This window comes from Pseudophryne corroboree, chromosome 9 (assembly GCF_028390025.1).
Source record: "Pseudophryne corroboree isolate aPseCor3 chromosome 9, aPseCor3.hap2, whole genome shotgun sequence".
Taxonomy (NCBI): domain Eukaryota; kingdom Metazoa; phylum Chordata; class Amphibia; order Anura; family Myobatrachidae; genus Pseudophryne; species Pseudophryne corroboree.
In genome coordinates this window covers 476,031,072-476,046,902 of record NC_086452.1, presented here as the reverse complement: position 1 = coordinate 476,046,902, position 15,831 = coordinate 476,031,072, and the positions used below count along the sequence as shown (strand labels likewise).

The following is a 15,831-nucleotide window of genomic DNA, read 5'->3' as shown; positions in this document are numbered from 1 at the left end:
CTGCATCTATCTCCACCTCCTCACCCTGCATCTCCACCTCCTCACCCTGCATCTCCACCTTCTCACCCTGCATCTCCACCTTCTCACCCTGCATCTCCACCTCCTCACCATGCATCTCCACCTCCACACCTTGTATCTCCACCTCCTCACCCTGCATCTCCACCTTCTCACCCTGCATCTCCACCTCCACACCTTGTATCTCTACCTCCTCACCTTGTATCCCCACCTCCTCAACCTGTATCTCCACCTCCACACTTTGTATCTCCACCTCCTCACCCTGCATCTCCACCTCCTCACCCTGTATCTCCACCTCCTCACCCTGCGTCTCCACCTCCTCACCCTGTATCTCCACCTCATCACCCTGTATACCCACCTCCACACCTTGTATCTCCAAATCCTCACACTGTATGCCCACCTCCTCACCCTGCATCTCCTCCTCCTCACCCTGTACCCTACTTCACCTAGTATCCCCAACTATTCACCCAGTATCCCACTTCCTCAACCTGTACCCCACCTCCGCAGCCAGTATCCCACTTCTTCACCCAGTATCCCACTTCCTCACGCTGTATCTCCACCATCTTACCCCGTATCTACGCCTCCTCACCCAGTATCCCTCATCTCCTCACTCAGCATATCCACCTCCACACCATGTATCTCCACCTCCTCACCCTGTATCTCCACCTCCTCACCCTGTATCTCCACCTCCTCACCCAGTATCCCACTTCTTCACTCAGTATCCCACTTCCTCAACCTGTACCCCACTTCTTCACCCAGTAACCCCAGCTCCTCACCCAGTATCCACACCTCCTCACCTTGTATCTCCATCATTTCACCCTGTATCTATGCCTCCTCAACCAGTATCCATCATCTCCTCACCCAGTATCCCTCATTTTCTCACCCAGTATATCCACCTCCACACCATGTATCTCCACCTCCTCATCCAGTATCCCATTTCTTCACCCAGTATCTCACTTCCTCAACCTGTACCCCACCTCTGCAGCCAGTATCCCACTTCTTCACCCAGTATCCACACCTCCTCTCCTTGTATCTCCACCTCCTCACCTTGTATCTCCACCATCTCACCCTGTATCTCTGCCTCCTCACCCAGCATTTCACCTCCTCACTCAGTATATCCACCTCCACAACATGTATCTCCACCTCCTCACCCTGCATCTCTGCCTTCTCACAGTATCCCCCATCTCCTCACCCTGAATCTCCACCTCCTAACCCTGTACCCCATTTCACCCTATATCTCCACCTCCTCACCAAGTATCCCAGCGATGGTGTGTCTTCCCTCTCACTGTCTCCCAGAGATGAAGGTGTCTTCCCTCTCCCTGTCTGGCTCCCAGCAATGAAGGTGTGTCTCTCCCCTCTCCCGGCAATGAAGGTGTCTACCCTCTCCGTGTCAATGAAGGTGACTCCCCTCTCCGTATCCTGTCTCCCAGCGATAAAGGTGTGTCTCCCCCCTCTCCCAGTGATGGTGTGTCTCCCCCCTCTCCCAGTGATGAAGGTGTCTCTCCTCTCCCTGTCCTGTCTCCCAGCGATAAAGGTGTGTCTCTCCCTCTCCTGTCTCCCAGTGATGAAGGTGTCTCCCCCTCTCCCTGTCCTGTCTCCCAGCGATGAAGGTGTCTCCCCCTCTCCTGTCTCCCAGCGATGAAGGTGTGTCTCCCCCTCTCACTGTAATGTCTCCCAGCGATGAAGGTATCTCCCCCTCTCACTGTCCTGTCTCCCAGCAATGACAGTGTGTCTCCCCCTCTCCTGTCTCCTAGCGATGAAGGTGTGTCTCCCCCTCTCCCTGTCCTGTCTCCCAGTGATGAAGGTGTGTCTCCCCCTCTCCCAGTGATGAAGGTGTGTCTCCCCCCTCTCCCTGTCCTGTCTCCCAGTGATGAAGGTGTGTCTCCCCCTCTCCCTCAGTGATGAAGGTGTGTCTCCCCCCTCTCCCTGTCCTGTCTCCCAGTGATGAAGGTGTGTCTCCCCCTCTCCCTGTCCTGTCTCCCAGTGATGAAGGTGTGTCTCCCCCTTCTCTCTGTCCTGTCTCCCAGTGATGGTGTGTCTCCCCCTCTCCCTGTCTCCCAGCGATGAAGGTGTGTCTCCCCCTCTCCCTGTCCTGTCTCCCAGTGATGAAGGTGTGTCTCCCCATCTTCGTCTCATGTCTCCCAGTGATGAAGGTTTGTCTCCCCCTCTTCCTCTCCTGTCTCCCAGTGATGGTGTCTCCCTCTCTCCCTGTCCTGTCTCCCAGTGATGAAGGTGTGTCTCCCCCTCTCCCTGTCCTGTCTCCCAGTGATGAAGGTGTGTCTCCCCCTCTCCCTGTCCTGTCTCCCAGTGATGAAGGTGTGTCTCCCCCTCTCCTGTCTCCCAGCGATGAAGTTGTCTCCCCCTCTCCTGTCTCCCAGCGATGAAGTTGTCTCCCCCTCTCCCTGTCCTGTCTCCCAGTGATGAAGGTGTGTCTCCCCCTCTCCTGTCTCCCAGCGATGAAGTTGTCTCCCCCTCTCCCTGTCCTGTCTCCCAGTGATGAAGGTGTGTCTCCCCCTCTCCCTGTCCTGTCTCCCAGTGATGAAGTTGTCTCCCCCTCTCCCTGTCCTGTCTCCCAGTGATGAAGGTGTGTCTCCCCCTCTCCTGTCTCCCAGCGATGAAGTTGTCTCCCCCTCTCCCTGTCCTGTCTCCCAGTGATGAAGGTGTGTCTCCCCCTCTCCTGTCTCCCAGCGATGAAGGTGTCTCCCCCTCTCCCTGTCCTGTCTCCCAGTGATGAAGGTGTGTATCCCCCTCTCCCTGTCCTGTCTCCCAGCGATGAAGGTGTGTCTCCCCCTCTCCCTGTCTCCCAGTGATGAAGGTGTCTCCCCCTCTCCCTGTCCTGTCTCCCAGTGATGAAGGTGTGCCTCCCCCTCTCCCTGTCCTGTCTCCCAGCGATGAAGGTGTGTCTCCCCCTCTCCCTGTCTCCCAGTGATGAAGGTGTGTCTCCCCCTCTCCCTGTCCCCCAGTGATGAAGGTGTGTCTCCCCCTCTCCCTGTCCTGTCTCCCAGTGATGAAGGTGTGTCTCCCCCTCTCCCTGTCCTGTCTCCCAGCGATGAAGTTGTCTCCCCCTCTCCTGTCTCCCAGCGATGAAGTTGTCTCCCCCTCTCCCTGTCCTGTCTCCCAGTGATGAAGGTGTGTATCCCCCTCTCCTGTCTCCCAGCGATGAAGTTGTCTCCCCCCTCTCCCTACACCCCAGCAGTCTGAACCCCCAGCCTGAGTATTACACGTGTCAGATTGATGCCTTAATAGCAGTAGCTGGATACGGCGGCTGTGGATTGTTGCCATGGTAACGCCCAGATTTAACCCAACTATAAAGTTCCACCCTCCGCCTGTACCTGAGCCAAGGACACCATTTCTATTGTGTGACTCACTTGCTAATGTCTGTCCCCCCACACAATGCACACATGTGCTGTACATGCACTGCATGATGCTCACATGATCTGTGCCACGTGCTGGTGTTTGTGTCTATGCGCTGTGCCCACCCTCTGCATGCCTTGTATCATTCTCTCCTCAGATACAGAGCCGCAGGCTGCATGCAGAGCTGCTCCTTGCTTTATGCGCTGAGCGTGTATAGAGGGGTTACAGTGCTAAGTGCCGCTCGTACTTGTCCTCAGGTAAACGGCAATGTGTAAAGTGCGCTGTCACATTGCTTTACTTCTTCCTGGGGATCTGCAGGCAAAACCCAGCAGAGAGAAGCAGATGACGCCACATCCCGCCACTTGGGTGTCTTCCAGAAGCCGCAGTGGAAGGAGACAGGATTACACACTCATTATAACCTCATATTGGGTGTAAGGGTTAAATACAAACTGTTACCATCACTTTGCACAATCCCAACTCATATCAGACCATCTATAATGTAATATATATAATATAAATGCTGCAATAGCAGCAATGAGATTACTGTACTGACTTAGAGAAATACTGGGCCTAATTCAGACCTGTTCACTCGCTAGGCTTTTTTGGCAGTCCTGCGTTCGCATAGTCGCCGTCCATAGGGGAGTGTATTTTAGCTGTATAAATGTGCGATCGCATGTGCAGCCGAGTGGTACAAAAACATTTTGTGCAATTTCTGAGTAGCTCAGCCGATGCGATCACATCAGCCTGTCCGGTCTCGGAACTGACATCAGAGACCCGCCCTTCAAATGCTTGGACATGCCTGCATTTTTCCAGACACTCCCAGAAAACGGTCAGTAGCCTCCCACAAATGCCTTCTTCCTGTCAATCATCTTGCGATCGCACGTGCGAATGTATTCTTCGCACAAACCCATTGCAGAGTAATTAATTGCTTTGTTCTCGTGCGACGGGTCTGCACATTGCATTACGTACACATGCGCAGTTCTGACCTGATCGCAGCGCTGCAAAAAACCGCTAGCGAGCGATCAGGTCTGAATTAGACTCATTGTCACAGAGCTGAGAGCTCCGTCCTGGTATCAGCCAGCTCACATACTAACAGAACTAAAAGTTTCACATTCAAAACTTGAATTCTAATATCAGTCCACAGCAAGCAACTATTGTGACGTGTGTGTTGTGACATGTGTTCCACCTATAGGAAGATATAGGTGGTGCAGTCAGAGCGTCAGCGAGACTGGGCAGTAATAGGCTAACTCGCCCCTCCGTCGCCCACCTCAGCTGACACCGTCTCTGCTTAGCTCCATTTATCCTGTCAGCAACTTTCCTACAAATTCATGAGATATTATTCCGTATTGTGCCCCAGGCAGTATATAACTGGAGCGTCTGCATGATAATGCTGCCCTTGTAGACTGAACTCATTTTTTGGCTGGGTTTTATCAGCTTTATATGAAATGTACATACCACAGTCTCTAGACATCTGATATAGATGGTGCACAGATTGGGAATGATACAGATTACATGTTGGACCTGGGCCGTGTTCAGCTCTCAACATGTTTTACTTGGATATAGGTGGTCATTCCGAGTTGATCGCTAGCTGCATTCGTTCGCTGTGCAGCAATGAGACAAAAAACTTATGCGCATGCATATGCGGCGCAATGCGCATGCGCGATGTACTTTTACAACAGCCGATGTAGTTTCACACAGGGTCTAGCAAATCTTTTCAGTCACACTGCAGACCGCAGAGTGATTGACAGGAAGTGGGCGTTTCTGGGTTTCAACTGACCGTTTTCAGGGAGTGTTCGAAAAAACGCAGGCGTGCCAGGAAAAACGCAGGCGTGGATGGGCGAACGCAGGGCGTGTTTGCGACGTCAAAACCGGAACTGAACAGTCTGAAGTGATTGCAAGCGCTGAGTAGGTATTGAGATACTCTGAAACTGCACAAAAAAATCTTTGCCGCCGCTCTGCGATCCTTTCTTTCGCATTTCTGCTAAGCTAAAATACACTCCCAGTGGGCGGCAGAGCGTTTGCACGGCTGCTAAAAGCAGCTAGCGAGCGATCAACTCGGAATGACCCCCCATAATCAGCTGCTTCTTCACTTGATCTGTTGACTGTAGTATCCGGCTTGCACAGTCTTCACCTTCTGATCACCGCAATGACTGACACAATACTTTGTATTAGCATAGGGGCCGATTCAGCACGACACGCTGAAGTGCATAAATCGCTAGTCAGCGATTTCCGCACTTCTCTGCATGCGCGCACACCGATGTCACAAGTGCGAGGACTTATTGCGATCGCTGTCTAAGTGTCAGCAGGGGGCGGTGACGGGGCAGCATCACAGCGTTTTCTGTGCGTCAACGCAGCGTTGGGGGTGCAGTCTGGACAATGGAGACGTGTCCGGAGCATTTGCGGGGTGGCCCGCGGCGGCTGTGTGACGTCACATGCAGCTGCTGTAACCCAAAACATGGCGGCCCGGTGACTGCCTGCGCAGCCTAGCAGGGAGCTACGCTAAAGATGCGAGCGCTTGGTTGTGTAGCGAGGGGGAAGGACTTGGCATGCGGCGAGGCCTTGCCCTGTGCTGGGCGGAACCCCGCATGTTAGTGGAAGGAATTGTAGTTTTGTGATTGTTCGCAAAACTACAACTCATGCTAAATTAGGCCCATAACGCGCACTATAATACACAGATACAACCACTGGAAAAGATCATCCAAGCAGAAGCCAACACATATGCAGAGCCGGATTAAGCTAGGGGCAACAGGGGCGGCCGTCCCGGGGGCCCCCACACATTAGGGGCCCCTTCAGAGAAGTCTCCCTCCAGCAGCTCAGCTGTTACTTACAGTGGCCGCCGAGGAGCTCCTCCATGCACAGTCTTGTGGGATTGCTTCACGATCCCACAAGACAGTATGTGCTCTGGCGGCACTGTCCCCTGCTGCTTCGGGGACAGCGCTGAGAACAGGGGGTTAGCGCCGGTGTCCTGGCTCCTGGCGTAGCGCAGGTGTCCGGTGGCACAGCGCTACATGGTGGAGCATCTTTAAATAAAACTACAGGTCCCTGAAGCAAGGGATGCTGGGAGCTGTAGTTTTATTTAGAGATGCTCCACTGTAGTGCGGTGCTGCTGGACACTGGGTGCTGTACAAGTCTCCACAGCCAGGCCAAGTGTGAGTGTGAGTGTGCGTGTGTTATATATAACAAAAGAGAGTTCCGAGATAATGCGTTTCCAAAGTCTATAGCACGAGTCTTCAACCTGCAGTCCACAGCTGCTGTGGAACTGCACATCCCAGCATGCCCTGCCACAGTTTTGCTATTAAGGCATGCTAAAACTGAGCAGGGCAAGCTGGGATGTGCAGTTCCACAACAGCTGGAGGGCTACAGGTTGAAGACCCATGGGGGGTTATTCCGAGTTGATCGCTAGCTGTTTTCGTTCTCTGCGCAGCGATCAGGCAAAAAATTGGCACTTCTGCGCATGCGGCGCAATGCACACGCGCGTCGTACTATTACAACAACCGATGTAGTTTCACACAAGGTCTAGCGAAGCTTTTCAGTCGCACTGCTGGCCGCAAAGTGATCGACATGAAGTGGGCGTTTCTGGGTGTCAACTGACCGTTTTCAGGGAGTGTTCGGAAAAACGCAGGCGTGCCAGGAAAAACGCAGGCGTGCCAGGAAAAACGCAGGCGTGGCTGGGCGAACGCAGGGCGTGTTCGTGACGTCAAAACAGGAACTGAATAGTCTGAAGTCATCGCAAGCGCTGAGTAGGTCTGAAATTACTCTGAAACTACACAAAATTATTTTGAAGCCGCTCTGCGATCCTTTCGTTCGCACTTCTGCTAAGCTAAAATACACTCCCAGTGGGAGGCGGCTTAGCGTTTCCACGGCTGCTAAAAACTGCTATCGAGCGATCAACTCGGAATGACCACCATGGTCCAATAACATTCGTATGAGTGTAACGTTTCCAGGGTGATTGTGCCCCCCTAGAGAAAGTGAGGGAACCATTAGTGGGAGGAACAGCAGGATACAGCACGTGATTGAGCAATTGTCAATAAAGGGAACCCTTAGTTAAAAAATGTAACCTGCGCTTTTTTATGTACAGCAGCTCAATTAGGGTAAAGAACCGTTAATTATAATATGGTGTTTGAGCGCTAAATGTTAAAAAATGAATGGATTAAAGTATAACCCAGCTGCGATCTGCCATAAAGGAACTTGCTGGGACTGAGAACTGAATGTGATGTTTTGCTTTTCCACAATCATCAAAGGAGACACTTTAAACTACTTCACAGGGACACGGCAGACAGAATATAAACCTTCAGTTTGCCCCTTGATAAAGTGTGTTGAACACACGAAACGCGTTGGTCAATAGTGGTGCTATCAGGAGGAACAGCCGCCGCCATCCGAGAGACCAAACGCCCGCCGAGTGACGTCATCAGCCGGCTCCCCGCTCTCCCGCTGGACGCAGCGGTCAGAGAGAATGAAAGCCGCTAACAGCCGCCAAGGCAAGGAAGTCTCACGGAAAACACCAGGTAGGGACATTTAGGCAACATCAGACTGGCTACAACGCCATCAACACCAAATGCTCTTAAGAGAGCGGTAAACAAAAATCATTTATATAAAAAATAACTAATTTCTTTTATTACAGGTCCCTCTTTCCCTTTTTTAACATTTAGCGCTCAAACACCATATTATAATAAAGGGAAGCCACCAAATCAGGGTGTCACCAGTGAAGGCATCCGTGGACCTGCCAGATCAGGACATAACTTCCCACACTTAACTCCTTCACATTATGCAAATATACTTTTGGACAAGAGAGGATTGGGATGAAATAGCAGCCCGGGAAATTTCTGGAAGCAGCCCTAAATAGGGGGGCGGGGTCAGGGACGCAGAGAGCGGAGTTGAAATACTGGGGGTGTGGCCAAATCCAAGGAGGCGTGGTCTTTCCGCCTTAAAAAAATACTGTTGATTTCTCCCCCTTAGCGACCCGCCATGTACAGCACTTTTGTCTCCCTCACTAGTGCCCATCAATAACTCCCCTCACTTCAATCCTACTACTAATGCGGGGGATGCTTTTGCAGTTGCAATCCTCCTTGAAACATTGAGGGGATACATTATATTTTTAGGGTACGCCCCCAAAAATGGGTGTTTTTAGGAATATCCTACAAATATTATTTAGGCCCCTCAATGAGCGAAAACTTCAATTTTAAAATATATGTGTGTGTGTGTGTATATGTGTATGTATGTATATATATATATATATATATATAGAAGGAAGAATCTGGCGGCACTCAGGAGACTTGTATCAAACAGTGTAAATGTTTATTGGAGCAACATCCAACAATTGTTTCGGGCCTCCGCCCGTCGTCAGGGATGTGAATCACATACAGAACATACATTTTATACCACAGTGAAGACCTCCCCCACACATGTGCAATACATTAATCATCTCACCTGTGGGTCACTCACCTTGACAAACGCCAAACTGTTAGCCGCCGCCACGAGCCGTTCCGCTCATCAGCTGCCGCACAGTGGATGACGTCATCAAGGAGCGCCCACAGAGAGACAGAGATCAAGCATCAGAATCGGTTACCTAGGCAACCAATATAACAAAACGTGTTTAAACAAACATTAGTGTATTCAACAAAACCTAAATACAGACAAGTTTTAAAAAAACATGTAGTGAAAACATGAATATCAGTTCATAATAAAAACAAATAAACAAACTATGGGACGCAATATTATAAATTTTCCCAAGAATAAAGAATTAATCAATGTGGCATGTAAATAAACACATACGATCATGTTAATCACGGCATTGATTGGGTGCTGAATCCTTCATTTAGTAGTCTAAATGATACATAATAAATACAAAAATATATTCTATATGCAATAAAGATCTATAAAAAGCTATGTAGCCCATGTTGTTCATTTAGGCCTTTAGGGGCCAATGTGTCCAGTCTAAAGATCCAACGACACTCCAATTGGAGCAATTTCTTGCCCCTGTTTCCACCCCTAATTGATGCCGGTACATGATCTATAAGCCTACTCCTAATACTCGCAATGCTATGCAATTGCTGCGCACAATGGCGGGCCATGGGTTGGTCACTAGATCCTGATTCCAAGGCTGCCCTAATGGCCGACCGATGGTTGGCCATCCTCTCTTTAAATTGGCATTCTGTCTTGCCCACGTAGTACAATCCACATGGGCAAGACAGTACATATATTACAAATCTTGACGTACAGGTAAGGGGGAAGTTAATAGTGTATTTTTTACCCGATCTTGGGTATGAGATATAATCACCCACTAACATAGAGCGACAGGTGACACAGCCAGTGCATCTGAAGCATCCAGGTTTACGTGACAGAAAGTGTTGTTTAGGTTTGGCCTTCACAAGCTCTGTTACATCAACTTTTACCAGCAAGTCCTTTAGATTTTTACCTCTAGAATATGCAGGCATTATTCTAGTGTTAAGTAGACCTGGAAGATCTTTATCAGTATTGATAATAGGCCAGAATTTCTTGATTTCCCTTTTAGTGTTGTTACTTGCTTCAGTGAATCTATTGACCCAGGGAATCTTTTGTACCCCATTATCAATCTCAGTCTTACTTATTAAAGATGTTTCTCTAGGAATCTCAAGGACCCTTTGTTTGGTGGCCAATAACCTCTTGTAATCATAACCCCTTTGCTCAAACTTTGATACCATATCATCCAATGCTCCATCAATCTTAGAGGGATCACTTGTAATGCGACGCACCCTGAGCATCTGGGAATATTGTAAACCATATTTTAATGAGGGGGGATGGAAGCTATCCGATTTAAGGATAGTGTTGCGATCTGTATCTTTAACGTATAATGATGTAGATAATTGATTGTCAGTATGTGTAATACATACATCCAAGAAATTTACAGTTGACAAACTCATATCATACGTGAATTTTACAACACTAGAAGATGCATTATGACCATCAAGAAGATTCCTCAAACATTCCATTGGTCCACCCCATATGATTAACAAATCATCTATGAATCTAACGTACATAATGATGTAATGACTGAAAGGATTAGTTAATAACAGGGGTTTCTCCACACAACACATGAAGGCGTTGGCGTACGACGGGGCCACATTCGACCCCATCGCACAGCCAAGACGCTGTAAATAGAAATTTCCATTAAATAAGAAATAATTCCTGGTCAACACCAAAAGTAGTAATTCCAGAAAAAATTCCACTGGGGGGCCAACATAATAAGGATTATCTGTAATAAGTGATGCAACCGCTGATATACCCAAATCATGGGGAATGCATGTATATAGCCCAACGACATCAGCACTACAGAAAACTGTGTTAGGTGCCAATTCACCCAAGCTATCCAGACGAGCAAGAAGATCGTTTGTATCTTTGAGATAAGACAATGATTGTTGTACACATGGATTCAGTAGGGCATCTAAATATACTGAGACTGGCTGGAATAGGGATCCCCTGGCCGATATAATCGGTCTGCCAGGGGGTTTCTCACTATTTTTATGTAACTTGGGCAGTGTGTAAAACATGGGCACCATTGGATAAGAGGTTTTTAAAGCAATAGATAATTCATTAGAAATCCATGTTTTATCTACAGCCCTAGTTAGCACACTGTCCAATTCACTTTTATAATCCATAGTAGGATCTCTCATCAATCTCTCATATACATTGACATCTGACAACTGTCTTTCACATTCTGAAATGTAATCTGATAGGTCCTGAACGACTATGGCTCCGCCCTTATCGGCGCTTCTAATAACTATGTCAGTACGAGACTGAAGATTTTTAAGTGCCTGCCGTTCAGGGCCTGTCATATTGTTACAACCTTTTATATGCTGATTACATTTGTTACCAAGATTGTCCATTAATCGTGAAAAAGTTCTGATCGATGGACTATTAGAGATGGGTTCAAATCTTGATTTAGGTTGCAGTTTTTTAAGCTGCCTGGGAATGTCCGTGTCAGTGTTGAACACTGTAGTTGTTTGGGTCTTAAAGTGTTCACGCAATTTCAATGTCCTATTGAACTTAAACGACTCAACCTTCCACTGAAAGGGATCATGGTGAACAGTAGGTATAAAAGAGAGCCCTTTAGCAAGGACCTTATATTCTAACTGAGATAGTGAGGTTTTAGATAAATTAAAAACCACTTCTCTTACTTGCGTGTCTTGGTTTTTGTTCTGCCTTTTTCTTTGGCCCCCTCGCCGCGTCCTTTTGGTGGCCTGCCAACAGCAGCTCGGGTAATTGCCCCTAAAGGGCGCTCTTGCTGTGAAGTGCTTGCCAGTTGTGGATCATTGTCGCTAATAGAGGTGCTTGATCCCTCATAGTCTGTAAAACGGGCCCTTGCTCTCCGGTTGTGATGGAACGGCTTCTGTTGATTACGGGGAGCTGGATTTGTTAACCATACATATACCCGATTTTGATCATAATCCTGTTGGACCAATCGCTTCTTGTCACGTTTAAATTTAATTAAGTCCTTTTTATACTGATCCAGCTGCGTGGATAATTTCTCCAACCAATTCACCTGTACATCCTGTGTATATAGGTTTGTTCCAGGTTTCTGACCTATATGATTTAAACCCCCAGGAAAATGTCTGTTTCTGCAGATTGCCGATTTTGGCACTTTAGTAAAAGCCGGTTAACAGTTCCTGGGGGTATGGATGGAGAGATAGGTGGGCTCTATGCTTTAGGTCAATTTCAGGCCTTCAGTCTGAGAGTAGGCTAATTGATAATTGCACCTGTAAGAGGCTGATATAAGGTGTGCCAGGGCTTTTCTCAGGGTCTCATTACCTAGAGGAACAGGCAGCAGGCTTGTTATGAGACACTGTGATTTACTGAACGTGAGTACTGTGCATATGCCAATATTTGTGGTAGGGGGCATTAGGTCCTACCATCATTTGAGAGAGAGAACCCGCAGAGCCCATATGAGCTAGGATTTATATTTTATGATTTCTGTACTGCAATAAAGCAAGCTACGGCTAGACAGCACAAAAACCCTGAACTGGTGTGCCGTTTCCTGGCTGCTGTGTGTGTTTGGAAGTGCCCATCTACCCCAGGAGAGGGCCCACTTACTTTGATATTCTCAGAAGATAGAAAATGTGTGTCTTACCTGTACTGCACCTCACCCCCGCAGCCTGCTTCAGCTGAGCATGTAACTCAGGGGAGGCCAACCAGTCAAAGGCAAAGAGCCAGAAAAGATCCATAGTAAAGGGCAAGAGCCACTATCATGCGCACAAAAATGGGGGCGTGGACTAGTTTTCACAAAGCCACACCCCATTTTTGTGCGTGCACCTTTTGGTATGACATTTGTAGGAGTATGACCTTGTGTCATAACCCCATTTTTAGTCATGTTGTACAGTGCCAAATACATATAATGCCCCAGTACAGTGCCACATACATATAAAAATGCCAAAAAATGGGTGTCTCCACACTGCCAGATACATATAACCCCCCTCCACAGTGACAGATACACATGCCCCCACAGTGCCAGATATGCCCCCAGTGCAGATACACATGTCCCCACAGTGCCAGATATGCCCCCAGTGAGATACACATGTCCCCCCAGTGCCAGATATGCCCCCAGTGCAGATACACATGTCCTCATAGTGTCAGATATGCCCCCAGTGCAGATACACATGCCCCCACAGTGCCAGATATGCCCCCAGTGAGATACACATGCCCCCACAGTGCCAGATATGCCCCCAGTGAGATACACATGCCCCCACAGTGCCAGATATGCCCCAGTGCAGATACACATGCCCCCACAGTGCCAGATATGCCCCCAGTGCAGATACACATGCTTCCACTACACAGCTCTTTGTCACAATAAAAAATATATACAGTATATATTAGTTGAAGTACACGGCGTTGCCTGGCTTTCAATCTTCCAGTTATTACGTTATCATTGAGTTGGATAAAACTGTCAGCATTAAAAATAGTAGCTTAGTAGCTCTTCCAACACACCCATAGGGTGGCTGCCCAGTGTCGTTTTTGGGGTGTCGTCCGGTAGCAATGATCCAATTAATTCAGTGTTCCACTTTGTAAAGTTTTCTTCCAAATCCATCCAGTGGAAGGCCCAGAACACGCTGCCAGAGCCAAAGTTCTGCCCAGTGTACACCAACGGGCGGTCTGACCGGGACCCCAATCCTCTAGTATGTCTTCTGGGATCCAATGTTCCGCTTTGTGAAGTTTTCTTCCAAATCCATCCAGTGGAAGGCCCAGAACACGCTCCCAGAGCCAAAGTTCTGCACGGTGTACACCAACGGGTTGTCCGACCGGGACCCCAATCCTCTAGTATGTCTTCTGGGATCCAATGTTTCGCTTTGTGAAGTTTTCTTCCAAATCCATCCAGTGGAAGGCCCAGAACACGCACCCAGAGCCAAAGTTCTGCACGGTGTACACCAACGGGTTGTCCGACCGGGACCCCAATCCTCTAGTATGTCTTCTGGGATCCAATGTTTCGCTTTGTGAAGTTTTCTTCCAAATCCATCCAGTGGAAGGCCCAGAACACGCACCCAGAGCCAAAGTTCTGCACGGTGTACACCAACGGGCGGTCTAACCGGGACCCCAATCCTCTAGTATGTCTTCTGGGATCCAATGTTCCGCTTTGTGAAGTTTTCTTCCAAATCCATCCAGTAGAAGGCCCAGAACAGGCTCCCTGGGTCAAAGTTTTGCCCAGTGCATTCTGTGAGGTCCAACCTGGACCTTAACCCTTCTAAAACCTGGCCAGGATACAAATGGACCACCTCACATTGGTTGCATCCTAATAGGCAGGGCCGTAACTACGTGTGTGCCAAGGGGGCTTGGCACACAGCGCAGTTGCCCTGGGGGCGCAACGGCCAGCGGCATGTAATGAGTCAAATTGACTCATTACATGCCGCCTCTGTGTGCGCCGTGCTGGAGGAGAGAGACCAGCGCCGGGTTCAAGGAGGAGGAGGGAGGGGGAGCAGGGAGCCGCAGCAGCGCTATTTGATTGGTAGTAAGCGCCGCTGCAGCATCCCCCTCTCCTTCTGTATTGGCTGCCCGGCGCTGCTATGGATGCTGGGATGCGGTTCCTTCATCCCAGCATCCACAGCAGCGCCAGGCAACCAATACAGAAGGAGAGGGGGATGCTGCAGCGGCGCTTACTACCAATCAAATAGCGCTGCGGCGGCTTCCTGCTCCCCCTCCCTCCTCCTCCTTCTCACCTCACACAGCCTGCACCGAGGGAGCTGCACGAGGAGCCTGTCAGCGGGGAGAAGGTAAGTATATTCCCCCCCCCCCTCTCTCTCTCTCTCTTTCTCTCTCTCTTTCTCTCTCTCTCTCTCTCTCTCTCAGGGGGACACCGTCTGCCGCAATGTGTAAAAAGGGGTCCTGGCTGCCGCAATGTATAAAAAGGGGGTCTGGCTGCCGCAATGTGTAAAAAGGGGGCCTGGCTGCCGCAATGTGTAAAAAGGGGTCCTGGCTGCCGCAATGTGTAAAAAGGGGGACTGGCTGCCGCAATGTGTAAAATGGGGTCCTGGCTGCCGCAATGTGTAAAAAGGGGTCCTGGCTGCCGCAATGTATAAAAAGGGGGTCTGGTTGCCGCAATGTGTAAAAAGGGGTCCTTGCTGCCGCAATGTGTAAAATGGGGTCCTGGCTGCCGCAATGTGTAAAAAGGGGGACTGGCTGCCGCAATGTGTAAAATGGGGTCCTGGCTGCCGCAATGTGTAAAAAGGGGGACTGGCTGCCGTAATGTGTAAAAAGGGGGGGTCCTGGCTGCCGCAATGTGTAAAATGGGGTCCTGGCTGCCGCAATGTGTAAAAAGGGGTCCTGGCTGCCGCAATGTGTAAAAAGGGGGACTGGCTGCCGTAATGTGTAAAATGGAGTCCTGGCTGCCGCAATGTGTAAAAAGGGGGTCTGGCTGCCGCAATGTGTAAAAAGGGGGGGGTCCTGGCTGCCGTAATGTGTAAAATGGGGTCCTGGCTGCCGCAATGTGTAAAAAGGGGTCCTGGCTGCCGCAATGTGTAAAAAGGGGGACTGGCTGCCGTAATGTGTAAAAAGGGGGGGTCCTGGCTGCCGCAATGTGTAAAATGGGGTCCTGGCTGCCGCAATGTGTAAAATGGAGTCCTGGCTGCCGCAATGTGTAAAAAGGGGGTCTGGCTGCCGCAATGTGTAAAAAGGGGGGGGGTCCTGGCTGCCGTAATGTGTAAAATGGAGTCCTGGCTGCCGCAATGTGTAAAAATGGGGTCTGGCTGCCGCAATGTGTAAAAAGGGTGCCTGGCTGCCGCAATGTGTAAAAAGGGGGACTGGCTGCCGTAATGTGTAAAAAGGGGGACGCTGTCTGCTGTAATGTATAAAAGGGGCTCTACCTGGTGTAGTGGCGCTACTGTGCAGCGTAATTTGAATAATGTAGACTACTGTGCACCGTAGTATGAATTGCTGTTATTTTGTGGCCACGCCCCTTCCCCGTGAAGCCACGCCCCTATAATTTTTTCACGCGTCTGCGGC

At 49.5% G+C, this 15,831-nt stretch overlaps 1 protein-coding gene and 1 long non-coding RNA gene across 4 annotated transcripts in view; one reads left to right on the top strand and one right to left on the bottom strand.

Moving 5' to 3' along the window:
- CAMKV (CaM kinase like vesicle associated) overlaps positions 1 to 15,831 on the top strand; it is a 188,152-nt gene that overhangs the window by 50,432 nt on the left and 121,889 nt on the right. The window lies entirely within an intron of this gene.
- LOC134958670 (uncharacterized) overlaps positions 8,651 to 15,831 on the bottom strand; it is a 358,801-nt gene continuing 351,620 nt past the window's right edge. The window contains exon 4 of the long non-coding RNA XR_010187089.1: positions 8,651 to 8,935. This is a non-coding gene — a long non-coding RNA (uncharacterized LOC134958670). The remainder of the gene's footprint in view (positions 8,936 to 15,831) is intronic.